Source organism: Saccostrea cucullata, unplaced genomic scaffold (genome assembly GCF_032062105.1).
Source record: "Saccostrea cucullata isolate Sc308-1 unplaced genomic scaffold, CSIRO_AGI_Scuc_v1 ctg2667, whole genome shotgun sequence".
Lineage (NCBI taxonomy): Eukaryota > Metazoa > Mollusca > Bivalvia > Ostreida > Ostreidae > Saccostrea > Saccostrea cuccullata.
In genome coordinates this window covers 178,664-199,793 of record NW_026927697.1, presented here as the reverse complement: position 1 = coordinate 199,793, position 21,130 = coordinate 178,664, and the positions used below count along the sequence as shown (strand labels likewise).

General features: G+C 34.4%; 1 long non-coding RNA gene across 1 annotated transcript; it reads left to right on the top strand.

Moving 5' to 3' along the window:
- The first annotated feature begins 6,465 nt into the window (after nt 1-6,465).
- Nucleotides 6,466-20,993, top strand: LOC134275254 (uncharacterized). Its single transcript, XR_009993783.1, has 3 exons — nt 6,466-6,581; nt 7,485-7,589; nt 20,904-20,993. It is a non-coding gene; the product is annotated as an uncharacterized LOC134275254 (long non-coding RNA).
- Nucleotides 20,994-21,130: the final 137 nt, after the last annotated feature.

Genomic DNA, 21,130 nt, shown 5'->3' with positions numbered 1-21,130 from the left:
TCTGCTTCGCTGGAAATCAACAAGGTATTTGCATTACTTTTACTTTATGAATCATATGGAAAATATTTATCTTCCCTGTATGCATTTCTTATTGTTGAAATCTAAACTTCATTTCAATTATTTCAGAAATTACATTTTGCAAAGCTGAAGAATCATTTGATACCCATTTACATCTACACGTTCCGAAGGTATCAGACTTACCTTGTTTGTGTCAACTATCAACCACCAACTGGAAAGAACCAACTAACATACATATAGTCTGGGCATCTTCTCTACCTCCTAATGACTGTGGTTTGAATATAGAAATTAAAGAAAAAGAGAGCAGCAAAAATGTGGAATGCAATTACCTACGTATTTTTATCTCATTGAATGACAGTACACCTGTCCTCCTCACCCTCGCTAACAACTCAGAATCAATAATGGCTTCTTTTTATTTGTTTACAAGATCTTTTGGTGTGTTATGTCCTTATTTATTATTATTTTTTGTATTCCATTTATTACGTTATTATGTTTACGATGTTAACTATAACTTTGGAAGTTAAAAAATGTTTTAATGAAATCAAGTATTTTTTTTAGGTAAAATTCACATCCGATGTTTTGGTCCAATTTTTTCTGAGGACAATGCATCAACGTTCCTGCAAACGTTAACGAATAAACATAGTTTTTTCAAACACACCACCCTTCCACATACATTGGAAGACAATACAAAAGGTATTTATTGATTGATTGATTGTATATTGTTTAACGTCCCTATTGAGAATTTTTCACTCATATGGAGACGTCACCGTATGCCGGTGAAGGGCTTCAAATTTTGACCTTTACTCGGCACTCAGGGCCATTGAGTAGTGAGGGATCTTTATCGTGCCAACGCCTGCCGCTGACACGGGGCCTCGGTTTTTAAGGTCTCATCCGAAGGACCCGCAACTTTCACTTCAAAGTGCCGAGTGCATGGCGATGTTCATGCTTATTCAATATACATACCTAATGTTGTTCATGAGAAAATCTACTGCATTTTATTTTGTAAAGAATGATAGGGGAAATTTATTGGAAATGTAAATATTGAATTTTAATTTTATTAGTATTGTTATATAAGGAAAGACATCAGCAAATGTAAATATATAGGAATGAGACACGGGATTATCTCTACATATATCAGCTTAAAAATTCATTTTTATTTCGGTCAGAAAAAGATTTCGGAATACTACCTGTACATGTTAATCGAACCACTCTTAGATGTGTTCTTATTTCAGAATTTGTTATAAATATAAATTAGTTGAGACTTCTCGTTGATAGAAAGAATTCTTGTCCGCAGTTCTTTTGAAAAAGATCAATACCTTTAAATATATACTAATATATTCGAAGGACTTTAAAAAGTAGAACGGGCCTAACTGTGAATGAACATTTTATGTACATGTACCTCGCCTTCGAATAAAGGTATTTCTATCATTTGGAGTTCATTTTAGTGAAAATCTTATTCCATCGGGATACAGTCATATTATCAGTACATGCAACATTTTGTGTGAAATTTAAATTTTATTTTTTGTCAAGCAAGTAGGGCATCGTAGCACATTTCAGGTTAAGGGTGTTTATGTATTTTTTCTCCAGGTTTAATTAGCCATCATTATATAAGTAAAACTTAAACTGATTTTCTTAACGCTATTTCATTATTATCTTAATTTTTTTCAATGAAAAACCTCTAGGAAAATTTGAAAGTTTACTTGAACTTTACGGAATTATCCCAGCAGATTTTTCTTCTGAAAATTGCTGTACAAATGTTATATTTTGTCGACATTATGATAATATCTATAATCTATATATATATAATTCATAATTACATGTACTTTATCCATGATGTACAGATATTAATGATAAATATGAATTTCTTCCATTTCAACAGTGTTAAAGATATTAAGATATAATTAAGTTCTTTTTCAGATTATTCTCCGAAAAATCTCCATTAAACGAACATAATTGATAAACTGATTATTTTAACCTCTTCAAATCTGCTTCTTTTGACCTCCATCAAATGAAAAAGTTTCGCTGTGTATGTTACATATCGTAATATGAATGAAATAAGTAATAAAATCACATGATTTTCTTTACAGATAACATCCTAGCTATATACATTTCCGTACCAACTGCTGTCCTTCTGATTGCTTTTATTATAGCATTAATTATATTTATTCTGATAAGAAAATCAAGGTATGTTAAATTTTCAAAACTGAAGCAAAATAAAGCGAATCTAAATGAAGCAGGACCTTACATATGATTTTTTTTTCAGATCCAAGAACAACACTACAACCGAAATAAATGAATGTAATCCCTACGAAACTGAGGCCTTGGGATGTCGTCAATATGTCCATGTATATGATGTGATTAACAATACTAACAACTATGAGCAATAACTAGAGTTACATGGTTCATAATACTATGAGTGATAAACATTAAAACCGTTGTTGCTCTAAATGATCAATAGTTCTTTGGACATTTTTCAACAATGGTTGGTAAAATGGTAAAATTAACGATTTTAATTGTAAACTTAAGGAACTGCATTTAGATACAAATAACTGAATATAAATGAACCAAAATTAAGCCCTACAGCGAGAAAAAAAATGAGTATTGAATTTATTTCTCTCCATAGTGTCCATGATGTTTACAATTGAAAAAAAAGACGAGAAGAAAGTCAATAAAACAGACTTCAAAAATGATTTTCGCTTAAGAAAAGTAACAATACGAAAACATACTGGTTAAGGACAATTGGGTGCATTTATCTACGATCTTCGTACAATTATCCAATATAAATTTACACAAATTTACTTTTAATTCATTACTACATTATGCAAAAATAAGAATAGTCGTGTTTTCATCACTTTTTCACCAATCTTTACTCTGTCACTTTGAAAATCTATGATCTGAAAATAATATCTTTTTAAAGACTTGTTTGTATTCTTTGACAAACAATAACACCTTGGAACTGTTTTGACGGATAATGCCGATGAATGACTTTTTATAGACCTTAATGTTTGACGGAAGAAAATACAGATCCTTGACAACAATTGCAGTAAATAGTAACAATTTTCGATCACAAAATGTTTCATTCTTGTATTCAATCAAATTTTTATTTTCAAATTGAAGTTCACACTATGCATTTCTTACTAATATATGTTAACTACTGATTCAGAACTTTCTACAGTATATTTATATAAAAAAATCTACACTGACCACATACCGAACTCATCACTGGTTATGAAAACAATGTTATTAATACTGATCTTGCTCTTGAAAATTCTAATGAATAGTTCTACTACATCCCTTCATTTTAGGCAAACCTGTTTTAATTATCAAATGAAACCGATTGCTTCAATAAAAAAAAATTAATACTCGAAAAAATACATGTAATGTTCTTGTTGTAAGATTTAATTAGACATCTAGATTTAATTTTTTGTCTTATTCACTAATCAAAAACTGAAATTCAGCTATGTACATGTAACACGTATAACAGGTCCATAAAATTGAAATGAAAGAAAAGGATTACAACTGACAATTTCTAAATGAAATTGTATTTCCCATTTATACAGTAAAACTTGGTTAAAAAGAAGTCATACGGACTAATGAAATTACTTTGCTATATCCGTAATTCGTTATATCCGTATAAGGAATTCGTGAAATTTATATAGCTGGGGATCCAAGATAACCTTGATTTATCCGTGAATTGACAGTATCCGTGTTCATACAGATTAACTGTGTTGTAAATAAATTAAGTTGTTCATGTACTAATTTGTATCGATTATCAAGTTAATTTAATGAAATGTATTTATAAATCTGAAATCGATTTCTTTTCTTTTTTGCTGATACTCCAAATGACGAGTTACCGTTCATCGATTGCTTTCTGACACCAAAGCAAGTTTCCGTCTGCTTTAGGTTGCAATAACTTTAAAATCTAAACCCGCACACACACTTTTATAAATTCTGCAATTGATATAATAGTAAAAAGAGAATGATACATTACAAAATCTGTACCAAAAACCCCGGAAGAACCCGAGACTTCAATATTAGCCCGAGTCCCGAAGGCCAGGGCTGTTATTTGTCGAGGATTGTAAGGGGTGTGATACAGATTTTTTCTTTATTGTTGTTTTTTTATAAAATTGAAAATAGTGTTAAAAAGCATAGACTTGTAAATAAAATACCTGATCTGTCATAATGGACTATGTTCTTTTTTTTCATACCTCCCGCTTGAAAAGTGGGAGGGTATATAGTAATCGTTATGTCCGTCCGTCCGTCTGTACGTCCGTCCGTCCGTCTGTTACGCTTTGGGGTACCCATCTCTTATCCGCAACTCCTTTTATACTACTGAGTGAAATTTAATGAAACTTTCACAGAATCTTTATTACATATTGCCATTGTGCATCTCCTATTTCTCCTTTTTTATTCGAGACGTATTGTAGGTTTCCCATAGCAAGACAAGGACATTTCCATTTTATTTTTACCTTTGACGTCACATATATGGCGCTTTCTGAATAATATTTGATACGACGAATTATTCCTCTTTACACATTACCGAACAACAATACACAGCAAAACATGGAGGAAGGCGGGGGGTATAATTTAGTGAGCTCATTGCTCACAGTACCTCTAGTTTTTTGGTTGAATCTACTCTGAATGAGAAATAGAAAAATTTTCCGGAAAGGTTTAAAAGAAGTGTTAAATATAAGATGCTGATAAAAGGTGCGATTTACAGGGCGCGTGTCTTTGTTCAGATCAGGGAAGCAAAAATCCTGTATTATATAAGATAATTATTATAACTTTAGTTAATAATTATATGTATAATATTACAACAGAAAATTCATTCTAGAATTCAATTCCTTTGTTGAAGAAACAATTAATAAAATCAATCAGTGAGGGTGTTTTGGGCATCAATAAAAAACACATTCTAGAACTTGATTAAATACTAGTATTAACTGATTCTTCTCGCATTTGTTTCGCCGATGGAAACTGTGTACAGTTATTGACTTGGGATGAGGGCAAGATATAATTTGTTGGACCTGAAGGTGAATTTGTTGCCCTTGGCCTGCGGCCTTGGGCAACATTTTCAGCATCATATATTTGGCTAAATCGATGAAAATAATAAAACTATTATATCGCTAAATATACTTATCATAAAACATGCTCTCCACGTGTCTCTGTCTTTCAAATACAAGTAGCAACAACTTTTGCAGCTCTAAACTTCGGCTATTTCTTTGTCTCCGATCTAGTGCCGTTCCGGTAACAATTCTTATATTCGACTTTCAGGCGATGAAAGCAGAGCAAGCCGTGAAATTGTTAGACCGATGTAATAAACATTTCTTTAGTTCGACTTTTTATCAGTAATAAATATATTGAAAGACATTTATACATTCATTCAATTCCAAATCTATCAGGGCTTTTAATCTTAATATATACTAAAAATAGACACTTCATTTTTTAGGACTAACATGTTTGATCAAGTAGGGATATAGGTGGCCTAATGAGTAAATGTGGTATTATCTTCCTTGTTGTGATGGAAGGAATTTTGTTATTTGGTTTTATTTTCAGTTATTTAGGTAAGGACTTTACCTGTTTATACTTTTAAAAATTTATTTATGATATGCATGTACATATTAACGAATGTTTAGATCTTAAAGATACATTAAAAAGCTGAATCTATTAGGAAATGGAATAAAGCTCGTGTAAATCAACGTGCACTTTTCAGGAAGTGACATGATTATGACAGGTTTATGAAGTTATTATTTTAGAACAAATGATACGATAAATTCGACAAGATAAATAGATAATTCATAAATTGAAGACAAGAATCATGCCACATGTGCTTTTTTCCAGGTATTTGCTTCGCTGGAAATCATCAGGGTATACGAAATTTGCATTACATTTACTTAATGAATCATATAGAAAATATTTATCTATTTCTATTGTTGAAATATATTTCAAACTTCATTCAAATGATTCCAGATATTACATTTTGCAAAGCTGAAGAATCAGTTGATTATGATTTACATCTACACGTTCCGAAGGTATCAGACTTACCGTGTTTGTGTCAACTATCAACCACCAACTGGACAGAACCAAACAAAATACATATAACATGGGCATCTCCTCTACCTCCTACTGACTGTGGTTTGAATATCGAAATTAAAGAAAAGGTGAGTACCAAAATTGTAAAATGCGATTACCTAAATATGTATATCTCACTGAATGACAGTACACCTGTCCACCTCACCCTGGTTAACAAATCAGATTCAACAACGGCTTCTTTTCGTTTCATTACAAGATCTCGAGGTGCGTTATGTCGTTTTATATTTAAAGCACTTATTAAGATATTCCTTTCACATTTATATTTGCTTGTTGTTAACAGGTAAAATATATTATTGTCTTGAAGCTGCATAGTTTTTCAACTGAAGGATGTTAAAGTAATTTTTCAGGAAAAATTCAGATCCGCTGTTTAGGAGATAATAAATCAGTGTCGGTACCATCATCAGTGACAAATTCTTTCTCTTTACCACACTCGGATATAAGTCTTACACGCACATCCAAGGACAACACTAAAGGTAGGTTATCATTAAAGTATATAACTAATAAATAATTCACAAAAGTTAAATTTTTTTCACTATTGTTAGACGATTGTTTAGATTTATTTTGATACTATTGAAATACATTATCAACAGAAAACGTAATAAAACTCTTGACAATATTTCGATACTAGTACACTCGTATTTATAATTAGTAAATACTAGTTCTAACCGTGCTTAGATTTGACTACCTAAGCAAAACTAAACTCGTCGGTAGAGGTGACTTAATTGTGTCTACACGTTTGTATAAACATATGTTTTGAGCTATTAAAAATTGAATTTCGACGTAAAAACATTCCTCTATGCATATCAAACATTGAAGAAAATTAAAATTTCTACGTAATAGTGCTATGTGAATTTTAGTTTTACGTTGGGGGGAGGGGGGCATGGATGTGTAATTGTGTAATGTAATGGATCGCTTATCCCTATGTCACACTCAAAATGGCATACTGTAGATCCAAGATTGGTGGAGGGGGAGTGATTTTTAAATACTAGTGGGGTATAGGCTAAAAACTCTAATCATTATAAGTAAATTTGTAGACAATAATTATTGATTTGTATGTTCTCTATTAAAAAAAGAAAAACATGTATTATTAATTTTGAAAAGTTTTAAAATTGTAATAGTTTGTAATTCAGAAATTAAATTGGTGTTTGTTTTAAAACAAGCACAACTGCTTCTTTTCATTTCATTACAAGATCTCGAGGTATGGTATGTTGTTAAACATTTTAAGCACTTAGAAAAATATCCTTTTTTCGTTTATATTTACTTGCTGTAATTAGGTAAATAATATATAATTGTTTTGACAGCTGTATAAATTTTCAATGGAAGGTGGTAAAAAAATATCTCAGGAAATATTCAGATCTGATGTTCAAATGTTTCAGGAGATAATGAATCAGCGTCGATACAATCATCAGTGACAAATTCTGTCTCTTCAACACACCACAATATTATCAGTCGTATAAACACACCCAACGACAACACTAAAGGTAGGCTATACTTAAAGTGTATACCTAATAGATAATCCACAAAAGCTAAATATTTCACTCTCATTTTTTAAAAACTTTTTTATTCTTGATATATTTGATACATAATATATATTAAATATATAACCAATAAAAAACGTACAAAAACTCTACAATATGTGGATATAAGCCTTGACTTTTTATGTTTGATATGACGTCAAGAGAATGATGAAAATTTAAGATTTCCATGATTTCTACAGAAAAGGGGGTATATTACGTCGATTTTTTGAGTAAAAGTCACTGAGCGCAGGTCTACTCCAGCTCAATATTTTGAAATAGGACTGTTCAATAGATAAAGTCCTCGGTGCTCGGAAAGAAGCTTTTCAACGATTTAGTCTAAATGATTTAACTTAATATTCTCTTTCAATTAAAACACGTCCGTAAAATTTTTTATCCATTTGCTGATTGTTTTTAGAACTCATTTTTGGGTATGACCCTAAGTATACTGGAAAATGGCAGATCCAATGATTTCCTGGACTCGTGTCTCCCTTCTGAAAGATGTTTTTTTTTCAACTTTGGAAAATAAGATAAGTCAAAGGCGAAAGATATGGCGAATATTGTAAATGTGAAAAAAATTAACTTTCTGATTATCCAAAATAAAAACCTCCTTTACTCTTTAGAGCTTGCGGGTTTGGACGCTGTCATGAAGAAATTTAATGTAGTAGATTCCTGATTCTGGTTCCTTCCTCTCATTAACCTTTTGATTTTTAGCAAACAATTGCTTTCTAGACTCTTCCAGAAATTAAGCTGGCTCCAAATACAAATTTGAAACAAGACCACTAATATATATTTAAAGTTGCATATAAATCTGTGTTTGTGCTCTTGAAATTCTGTGCTCTTCTCAGACCTTTGCTATTTTTGTCAAGTACCTCTTATTGTAAATTTTGTTTCGAGGGTATAAAGCAATCGATTCAAGTGTCTTTATCTGTTTGTATTTCAAACAAACGTGGATAACTACAATTACATGTACTGATATCTTAAAATAATTGTTCAGATATTCTTACACGCTGTCGTTTTCATTCATTTTACAAAACATAGGGTGACCTTTGAGTACTAAGCTTTTTTACTGTCAAACGTTTCTTTTAAACAGTGTGTACTACTCTCGAAATGATGTCTATCAAATCTGTTATGTGTTTTAAAGTCAATCATACAACACCAGTGACTATTTGTTGAAATTTGGCAAACAGTACATTAGTTGTTATAATTTTAGTTGGCATGGACGGCATCCATGTTTGATGCCCATTATATAATTTTTAGCTCACCTGAGCCGAAGGCGCAAGTGAGCTTTTCTGATCACATTTTGTCCGGCGTCCGTCTGTCCGTCTGTCTGTCCGTTCGTCTGTCTGTCTGTAAACTTTTCACATTTTCGACTTCTCCTCAAGAACCGCTGGGCCAATTTCAACCAAACTTGCCACAAAGCATTCATGGGTAAAGGGCATTCAAGTTTGTTCAAATGAAGGGCCACGCCCTCATTCAAGGGCAGATAATTTGGAATAAATAAAAATTTGATGGCATTTTAAAAAAATCTTTTCCTCAAGAACCACTGGGCCAGGAGAGACGAAACTCATGTGGAATCATCTTCAGGTAGTGTAGACTCAAGTTTGTTCAAATCATGACCCCCGGGGCTAGGGTGGGGCCAAAATGGCCCACCCAAGTTTTACATAGGAATATATATGAAAAATCTTTAAAAATCTTCTTCTCCAGAACCACTGGGCCAGGAAAGATGAAACTCATGTGGAATTATCCTCAGGTAGTGTAGATTCAAGTTTGTTCAAATCATGACCCCCGGGGCTAGGGTGGGGCCAAAATGGCCCACCCAAGTTTTACATAGGAATATATCTAGGAAAAATCTTTAAAAATCTTCTTCTCCAGAACCATGGGCCAGGAAAGTTGAAACTCATGTAGAATCATCCTCAGGTAGTGTAGATTCAAGTTTGTTCAAATCATGACCCCCGGGGCAAGGGTGGGACCAGAATACATGGAAAAAAGGGGGAGAGGGGGGTAAAAGTCGACAAAATTACGAATTTTATTAATATCATGTAATATATAGAAAAATAAAATATTTTTACATATATAAACTCAAGCTTATCCATGCATATTTAAGTCCTCATTAAAAACACTGTCGGGTATCCGCGCCGGTTGTGACATGTTTGGATGCGGTGAAACTGGCGTAAAATGTACAAACGCTTAATACTGTGTACCTTTTCCAGGTCTATATTTTTGTAAATATTAATTTTTTTCTCAATTTTTTATTGAAATTTTATAGGTATTTGGTTAATCAAAATGATGTGTTTCTATTCTGTTTATAGAGTTCATTTAAATAACTCGTCCATGCAATTTTTTATCGATGCACATGACATTCTTACCACTTTAGCAAGTTTTAATTCGTGATTGTTAAAATAATATCAAATATATTTAAAATCTGAAGCAGCCAAAAGAAAGAAAAATCATTTTACAAATAAGATATTGAAAGTGTAATTTGTGTCCCATACAAGAAATGTATTAAAAAACGTTTTATTTTATGTATCCGTAACAAATATAGTACGGTTTGGATGATGGGAGTGTTCTGGTTTGGATGCAAATTCAACATCAAATTTCTGAATCCTGTAGAGCTATGCGAACAAGTTTGCTTGTTTAATACGCCCTTACATGGAGGAAATGGCGTTTATGATAACATATATATTAGTATCAATTCATATAACTTTTTCATAGGCACATAGATGAAAGTTGAAAAGAGCCATGCACCTTTCCCTTTTTCAAACATTGTTTTTGCTGTAACAGTTGTCTTGATTTCATATAAAAATGTTGAATCCCTTTTCCACCACATGATTTAAAGGAAAGTTTTCGATCACACCCTTTTCTTCTTTAAAAATGATACTACGTGCCTGATAGCATAAAATAAATGTAAGATATGTTAAGTATATCCCGTCAACAGTGAGTTACCAAAGAGTTACTCTAAATCCCCCCCCCCCCACTTTCCTTCTCAAAACGACATAATATACACTGTATACAGATTCAATGTAGTCTCGACTGTCTCAAACTGGATTAGAAACCGCAGCGTTATGATTCTACATACTTTAGTGTTTGACACTAAAATATGAAACCATAATGCTATCTGCAGCTAAAACTGGATGAACCTTGTCATTCTTGTCTTGCTGTCCAAAAAAAAAAATTCTCCAGTACTACGTGTACGAATTCCTTAGTTTTTGTGCAATAAACTGCATACGTATTATCTACTATACAAATTGCCCGTTATGCAGATTATCCCACGTTTCCAACATTCGTCGGTGCTCTTGCATCGAATGCAATGCGCACTGGTTAGAGCGTATGCTCTCGAGTCAGGAAGGAAAGAGTTGGTCCTCACGTCGCAGGTTCGAATCCAACTGTGGGAGAGAGCGGTCCTTCGGATGAGACCGTATAAACCGAGTTCCCGTGTCGCAGTAAGTGCTGGCACGAAAAAGATCCCTCACTGCTCAATGACCCTGAATGCTGAGTATAGGACATAGAAGGTGCTCACAGCTGTATTGAGCGACTGATCGTGTAATGCCGGACCCCAATTTGTAGTGATTTTAATTTTGTAATAAGTTTGCCACATTGATTGCCTATGTTATATTCTCCCTCACTATGTTCATTCCAATATAAGATAATTATATTCTAAGTATGAGATTAATAAGAAAAGAACTCTATATTACATAGGCATTGAACCCGAGGGGGGGGGGGGGGGGTTGCTATCATTAAATAGGCATGCACTAAACATCTGGGCGTTCTTTACATCCCCTACCCACTTTCAACAGCCAAATAATCAAAGAAGGGTAAGCAGTATATACGCAGTATATATCAGGTTCGAATTTTTTGGTCTTTCAATTAGCCCCCCCCCCCCCTTCTTTTGCTTCTGACGCCAATATGTCAGGATTGGTACTCGTTATAAACTTTTATTTTGCATTGTATTATATAATTATAATATATACTGATTAATTTTATTATAAATAATTATTTCATGAATCAATATATTCAGAGAATAGAATAGTATATATTCGTTGTACGTATAAACCGAACATGTCTGATTACGTAATAAGAGAATGAAATGAAAAAAGAACAGGAAACAGTATAATGACTAAGGGCTAAAAAAGGGGGGGTCGGCTACTTACACCATTTTCCCCCAAATATAAATCATAATTATCCTCTTACTGTGGAACTTGTTCATTGAAAGGCCTGTAACCCTAATCTCTTTTTTGCGGGGTTGCAATACAGTCAAGTCATCCTTTCGTAGTACTTGTTTGTGATCCCCCCTTTTTTTTTTTTACGAAATATGATTTATTAAGTTTTGATATGTAACCATTTATTTGTTCGTTAAATATGTTTCCAGGTAAGTTTTCAAACAATTTATCTGGAAACCCCGCCCCTTCCTTTAAAAGTGTTAAATTGACATATTATACCACAATATTAAGTATAATTTTATATCAACGAATCTCATCCAAACCGTATCACAACTTCGTCCAAACCGTACACAGTTTTTTAAACACTGTCATCCAAACATGTTACGTTGTTCTATAGCATGTCACCATCGGAGCAGTTTCTTTGCATTAAATTCGTGGATTTATGGCAGAACTACAGGATAAATAATTGCTTTTAAAAACAGGCTGTCTCTTAGTTGTAAAATTACACACTACAGATTCCATTTAATAAGACTAAAACCTTTCGATGAATAGAAGCGGTTGTTTGACTCCGCCATTTTCACTGCATCCAAACATGTCACAACCGGCGCGGATACCCGACAGTGAAAAAGGGTGTGTATAAACACTTCAACATGTTCAAAAAGAAAGATTAAGATAATTTACTTTTTTGGTTGCAGTGTTTGTTTGTTTTTTCTAACTCACAAATGGAAATATAACAAGATAAAATGAATGAATCTGTACCAAGAAATTCATACTTTAAAATAAATTATGTTCCAAAGTTGTTTATTAATTTAAAAAAAAATCTATAAAAAAAAAACATGTAAATAATAGAAATGTCAGCTTTCAACATGCACAGTCTATAGAGCTACCAAGAATGCAAGATAAGCGAAACATTTTAGCACAATTTAACGTCATTTTAATTTTGAAGTTATTGTATTCAATTGTGACGGCCGTCAAGGGTACTGTGACTTTCCTGAGTCGACGCTGCGTTAAAACGTATGCGCGTATCAGGTAGATCGGGACTCGTTAAAACATGTAACATTCAATATATTCTCTATGATATCATTATCGGGGATTGCCTTAAAAGTCAACAGAACTCAGGATCTTTAGACTTGATACATTGCTTTTCAGCTTCTATCAAACAAGACAGTAATCATTGCAGCCCGGAGGACCGGGCTGCTCTATACATATAAATGATTTATGTAAATAAATCATTTATATATGTTGCCTTCTGTTTACTTTCATTATGCGCATAGCGGGGACTCCGGGTGATATTAATAGCAACCCGATTTACATAACTACCAAATGCGCATGCGCTGTCTAAATTTATATTTTGTAAACAGAGGCAACTTTGAGTCTATGAGAAGGTGTTTCGTAGATAACTTGAGAATAATCTGTATTTTAGAAGCCTACCACCGACAGAATATACAGCGATAACCCGTGCACTGTTCGAGATAGGTAAAGTGATATATTATTTTGTGTTTTCGCTGTAAAACTGATAGCGTCACTTGGAAAATTCCATCTTGTGTAATGTGCGGGAATAATGGCGGGACACCAGCGATCATCATAGTGTAGTTGCTCAAAAATTGGTTAACCGGGCGACCTGAACCGTATATAACAAACATTTGTGACCTTGTGAACAAGGTTAGTAATATCATATTTGCAATTTGAACAATATGTGTTAATTACGCATTTCAAGTCCTTTTCTCTTATGAAAACTCGTGATGTCAACACTGTGCATCGGTGATTCCCACGTGAAGAGACTTCAATCGCATCTCAACCCACATCGTTCGAGTGCGTCAGCGTACAACATAGCGGGCCTGAGCCCCGTCAACTATTACGGAATTAGTGGAGGATTAGTAGCTTGCGATCGTCACTTGGCTTTGTTAACTTCTGCTGTGAGACAATACAAACCGCATCACCTCATTGTGTGTCTAGGAGGTAACGATTTGGATGTTATAGATTCAGACTGGAGCGCAGAGTGTGTGGTTTCAAAACTTGTTTCATTCCTAACGCAGCTAAGGAACCGATTCTTGTTAAAAACTGTAACTGTCCTCAGCTATTTTCCTAGACAAAGAACTAGGTCCATTCCGCCTGACAGTTACAGGTTAAGAGTTGAGGAAACAAACAGCCTACTACAGGACTATTGTAAAAATCACCAGTTGACTTTCTGGAGGTTAAGAGGATTCACTGAAAGTAAACAACCGATTCTCTGTGACGGTGTCCATCTTAATTACTACGGCTTCCGGAAACTGATAAGACAATTAAGGGGAATTCTTCTCGCTCATCGCCATTCACGTTGTTAATTCCTGTTATTTAGAGGTTAGAAGACAGGGGCTTCTAACTTTGTTTTCATTTATTGTCTTGATTTTTTATGAATGTATCATAATAACTGGCACGTGACATAGGGGTTCATTATGTCTTCATAGGTAGAAGTAAAAGATGTAACCATTACAATCTTTAATTACTACTAAACAGCTATAATAATCATGCAATGAAACAAAATACCTAATTCATCTTTGATACATTTATGCTAATTGTCTTGTCTGACATTCTTTTTCAGTACTTGATCATCAAGGTACAATTGTCTACCAAGCATTCATATCTTGAATATTTGGCTTGAAAAGGTAATGTTTAACTCAGCCATTAGTCGGCATAAAAATTTAGTCTATTGCAACAAACTCTGTAATAGCTAGTTAAATGGATATGCTCTGCATATACCCAACAGCTATGACACAATAATTTTCATATCTGTTTGTTGTCATGACAGTTTTTTATAGCTTTAAGCATATTACACAAGCTCAAAGCATATTACACAAGCTCAAAGCATATTTTACTAGCTTAAAGCATTATACTACTAGCCCAAGCTTTTAGCTTGGAGCTTTATTAGCTCAAAGCATGTTTCACCAACTCTGTTGGTAAAAATTATAAGGTTGGGGACCTCATTAGCTCAAAGCATATAATTATTAGCTCTAAGCATTTCCCCAACCAATACAGCATTAGTTTATGTTATGCATTCTCATTTCCTAATTTTTCCCCCTATTTAGCATGGCTTCCAGACCAAAAAGGAAGAGGGCGAACAAAACTGACAGACCAGCGACCATTACAACGGTGACAAGCCCAGAACCAGCACTGCCATCTCCAGACGTTGAAGGAATGGTGAGGGCATGTATGACAGCGTTAATTCCCTCAATTGAGAAAACCTGCCGTGACATTATCACACAACACACATCAGTGCCGGCACAAACTACGAGCTCAGAAGCCACTACCTCAGCCACCACGTCCACACCAGCAAAGGAGACCACCACTGATAGAAGCGAACAGCAGCCCGGACAATCTCTCCTCCAAGAGATAACAGGTATCTCATCATCTGTAGACACAAATGAAACCCCAAAGCCCAAACAAACATCAGCAACAATTCTTACCCTGGGTGTGGATGATAAAACCCGATCAAAAATTCATGCTGGAGAGTATATCAAATTCTCTACGTTGTTGGCCTCTGATTCGAGCTCGCCCACCACAAACAAGTATACTTCAGTAGATCAAGATGGGCAACTGATTTTTCTTAAATCAAACGAAAAAGATCCCATCAAAACAATTGCAAAATGGACTGAAGCGTACCAGATTTTTGTGGCTATAATGGCGGAAAAATGCCCTCAGGAAATTGGCAATCTAATGGTTTATGCTCAGACAGTCCAAAAAATTGCTGAGTCATGTGGGGATCAGGCTGCTCTCCAGTACGACGAAAAGTTTCGGCGCTGGAGACAGAAGGATCCTACTACATGTCCCTGGCAACAAAAAAATGCAGAGCTGTATCAAGAAGCTCTGGTTTTGGGATTGGATTTTAAATTAAAATCCAAAAAGCAACAACAGCCCTTTCCTGCCCCCCTCAAACACAGATACTGTTATGCATACAACAATCATGGCACATGCCCCAAAGGTAACGCATGCCCCCACCCACACATATGTCAAATCTGTGCAGGTAAACATTGGCGCAAACTCTGCCCCAAATTCAAACAAAGTAAACCAAAACCTGTTTCCAGGGACAACAGCGCAAGTTCCTCCAAGCCATCCACTTCAATTTCAAAGTAAAATAATTACTCCTATAAATCACACTATTCTGGCGGACTACTTAGAAGGATACAATCATACTTTGGCAAACTTCTTAATTGAGGGCTTTAAATTCGGGTTTAGAATCCCATATCAAGGGCCTAGACAATTTCGCCTCTCTCCAAATTTGCCTTCTATTAAAGGAAAAGAATCTATCCTCAAACAAAGAATTCAACAAGAACTGCAAAATTTTCGCATAGCAGGCCCATTTACCGAACCCCCTTTTCCTAACATTCAAATCTCACCACTGGGCCTAGTCCCTAAAAAATCACCAGGGGAATACCGATTAATACATCACCTTTCTTTTCCAGAGGGAGGGTCCATTAACCACCATATCCCACAAGAATTTTGTACTGTGCAGTACCAATCAGTCCAAACAGCTATAGAGGTCATAAAACAAATAGGAAAAGGTGCTCTTTTAGCTAAGACTGATATTGAAAATGCATATAAGCAGGTTCCTATACACCCTGATGACTTCGAACTTCTGGGCTTTATGGTTGAAAACTATTATTATTATGATAAGACTTTACCCTTTGGGCTTAGCTATGCATGTAATTTGTTCGAAAAATTTAGCACAGCACTTCAATGGATTTTGCAATCCAAGTTTTCAGTTTCCCACTGTGTCCATATATTAGATGATTTCCTCTTTGTAGGACCACCCCAATCGCCAGAGTGTTACAGTGCACTCTTGGCTTTCCATGTTTTAGCGAGAGACATAGGACTTCCAATTAAAAATGAAAAAACAGTTTACCCAACTACCACACTAACATTTTTGGGTCTTGAGTTTGACACGTTGTGCTTCCAAGTCAGATTACCGCAGGATAAGTTAGATCAACTTAAATCAGAGATTAAGAAATTTCAAAACAAAAAGTCTGCTACACTTCGCGAGCTCCAATCTTTAATTGGAATGTTGAACTTTGCATGCAATGTTGTACCCCCTGGGCGCACATTCTTAAGAAGGCTGATCAATCTCACTATTGGCCTTAAACAACCCTACCACCACCGAAAACTTAATTTAGAAGCTAGGGCAGATCTAAAAGCTTGGGCTGTGTTTTTAGAACATTTTAATGGAAAAGCATTCTTTCCATCTGGCATTACACACTCATCATCTTCCCTACACCTTTTCACAGATGCTAGTAATTTAGGTTTTGGGGGTACATTTGGTAAGAAATGGTTCTCTCATAATTTTACACCTGATTGGTTACAGTATCACATTTCTGTACGAGAGTTTTTACCCATTGTTGTTGCTTTGGAAATGTGGGGCTTTACATTAAAAAATTCTACTGTGGTCCTCCATTCGGATAATTTAGCAGTTGTTCAAATCATTAACAAAAATTCATCAAAAGATCCTAATCTGATGCAGCTAATGCGACGTCTGATGATTCTGTCCCTTACTTATAATATACATTTCTCTGCTAAACACATTCAAGGGGTCGCTAATATAGCTGCTGATATGCTTTCTCGGTTACAGGTCTCAGAATTCAGAACCAAGTTTCCCCATATGGACAAAGAACAGACACCAGTCCCTCTTTCCTTAATCAGGATTTAAGTCAAGCAGGTGATCTATTACTTCGCAGTTCACTCAGCAAATCCACAACCTCAGCTTACAAGTCCATTTTTCAGTCATATAAACACTTTGTAGAACAGTCCTTCCCTACAGAACACCCTCTCCCCCCATCCCTACAACATCTTACAGCCTTTGTAGCTCACTGTTACCTAAAGGGATCAGCGGCTTCATCAGTACGTACCTTAGTGTCTGCGCTAAGTTTCACATTTCAGCTAGGGGAATTTACAGATATCACAGAACATTTTATTGTTAAAAAAATGCTACAAGGTTTTCAAAAGATTAAACCATCATTAGATTCTAGGCTCCCAATAACACCTAGTATTTTAAAATCTCTTCTCCAGGCTTTGGAACATACGACATCATCATTTTTCATCAAATTACTGTTGAGAGCTATGTTCCTGGTAGCGTTCTGTGCATTTTTACGTATAGGGGAAATAACTAAAACCTCTGGTGCAACTCAACACTACATTTTATTTCAAAATGTGGCACTAAAATCAGACACACAACATGGCCAGTACATAGAAATAAGCATTCCCCACTTCAAACATTCAAGATCTGCTACCTCAGTAATACGACTTCATGCAAACAAAACGAATTCTAACCTTTGCCCACACCAATCTCTTACACAGTATCTCAATATTAGGAAACATGACACACCATCCCAGCCCCTATTTTCCTTTATGGATGGTGCTCCAGTATCGAGACAATTTTTCACTCAACAACTTCGCTCAGCTCTATCATTCTGCAACCTTAACCTTCACCACTACCAAACTCACAGTTTTCGCATTGGAGCCGCTACCACTGCAGCTGCTCGAGGTTTTTCTGAACTTCAAATTCAACATATGGGCAGATGGAAATCAAACGCTTTTAAAAAGTATATCCGTATTCCTACCTTAGAACTCTGAATTAGTTACCTGACTCAATCATGGACTTCGAAGGCTATCAGTCAGGGGCTGACAGCCAATATGTTAGGGAAACTTGCCATCAGTCAGGGGCTGATAGCAGCAAACTAATTTTACCCCATCTCCGGACTCTTGCTATTAGTCAGGGGCTAATAGCCATTGAAATGTAATTCAAAGACACTTGCTTCAGTCAGGGGCTGATAGCTAGCAAAACATGGTTTAAAACATTGCTATTAGTCAGGGGCTAGTAGCTTATGCTGTGCTTGTAAGCATAATCTTGTTAGTGAACAATGTACATATTACTATTTCACTATTTTGTAATGGACTGTTTCTTTTGTTGTTGGTTGTGATGATGGGGGCGTTAACAAGCAAGTCAATATCTGTACATCTGTGTATGCATTTCTACAAATATTGCCTGGCTTGTTAACATGGGCTTTTAACGCCCCCTTTTCAGATTTTTTCCAAGTTGTACAAAGTTTTTGTTTACATTTTATATGCCAAATATGCCATAATTTTTTACTAGTCATAATATGTCGGATGACACACCTATTGTCTCAGGTGCAAATTTTGTGATTTGGCAATTTGTTATTCATACTTTACTTGTATTTTTCATATGTATATAACCCTTACTTATGTTTGAATTTTGATTGTGTTTTCTTACTGTCATTTATTATATATTGTAATAAATGACCTATTCTAATCTTAAAAGGGTGTTTCTGGTGTTTTTATTATAAGGAGGCAGACAGGTATAAAAATGATTTATGTAAATAAATCATTTATATATGTTGCCTTCTGTTTACTTTCATTATGCGCATAGCGGGGACTCCGGGTGATATTAATAGCAACCCGATTTACATAACTACCAAATGCGCATGCGCTGTCTAAATTTATATTTTGTAAACAGAGGCAACTTTGAGTCTACCACCACCCTCCCCACCTCCTTTGTACCTTATGGCAGTATATAATTGTTATTTTGATTTACTCTTTCCTATATGTTGGGCTTTTAACGCCCCCTTTTCAGATTTTTTCCAAGTTGTACAAAGTTTTTGTTTACATTTTATATGCCAAATATGCCATAATTTTTTACTAGTCATAATATGTCGGATGACACACCTATTGTCTCAGGTGCAAATTTTGTGATTTGGCAATTTGTTATTCATACTTTACTTGTATTTTTCATATGTATATAACCCTTACTTATGTTTGAATTTTGATTGTGTTTTCTTACTGTCATTTATTATATATTGTAATAAATGACCTATTCTAATCTTAAAAGGGTGTTTCTGGTGTTTTTATTATAAGGAGGCAGACAGGTATAAAAATTTAACTGTTAGTGTATGGGAATTGGGGTGGGAGTAGTTATTTAGAATTAAAGGTTTTCTAAACATTGAAAATATTGTTAATCAGAATATTCTTTCCGTTTATAAATTACGAGATACATAATATATTTACTTCCAAAAAGTGAATCTTTAAAAATATATATGTTTTTCATATTTAATAAATAAAGTTGTTTATCATTTACTATCGAAAAAACGACAGGTCCCTTTTTTTAGAACATCGAATTTTACTTCTCGGATAAAAACGTATTCTGCACAGTTCGTGTTTTATAGCCTAAAATTGAACTTTAATACATTTTTAAATATAGGCGATGCGTGTGCCTAACTTCAATTTATATTACATGCAGCCAACATTTACTCGAGGAATTGATCATGTTTAAAATGGTATCATTTTTGATTGATTTTTATCCGACTACAAGTTTTCAAAATATTCGCGACTATCGTCTTCATCAATTACTAGTAGACGCATGCCTTTTCACACATATCGAAGCGGTTTGATGATCAAGACTCATTTTCATTGTTTACTTTATATATTTCCCGGGCGACAATTGATGGTTACATCAATGTTTTCTTGTTGATTGATTGTATGTTGTTTAACGTCCCTCTCGAGTATTTTTCACTCATATGGAGACGCCAACACTTGCAGGTGGAGAGCTACAAATGTTGTCCTATACTCAGCACTCAGGGCCTTGAGCAGGAAGGGATCCTTTTCGTTAACGTTAAAGACAACAATCCTATATAAAATATATATAAATATTAACAGTCTTGCATCATGTATATTTCCATTTATGAGTAAAATCTTATTTGTAATATTGATATTATCAATATAATTTATATATTTTATATTTATTGATAATTCATGTAGTTCATTTTAAGAAAAAAAATCCTTACTAAATAATGCTTTGTGACAGATAAAAGTACTCTGATTAACTTGCTTAATTAATATAAAATGAATTAAAGCCATGTCACAAAAGTTTTGTTACCAAGCAATCTCTGTACATTATAATGAGAATGGCATTGTAACAAGAAAAATATAATAGATAGCATGTAAATATATATTAATGAGGTTCAGAAAAAAAATTCTTGTATTCCTTTTATTTATTTTCCTTGAATTTATAAACTCTTATAGTTAACAAAGACTTTTGTCGTCCATACAACGATTTAACTTTAGAAAATTTGGCTTTCAGATGACTACACCATTGTGTACATCACTGTTCCGGTTGCAGTTTTGTTCCTTATTATCGCTGCTGCTGTAGTCGCCATTTTCTTGTGTCGAAAGAGAGGGTCAGTGTAGTTTATTTGCTGTGTAATACCAAAACACTCATTTTACTCATTTAGAAATTTAAAGTAACTGTTTCTTTTTCTTTGTTCCTTAAGAAAATCATAGTCGTTTAGTAGTCAATAAATATGCTGC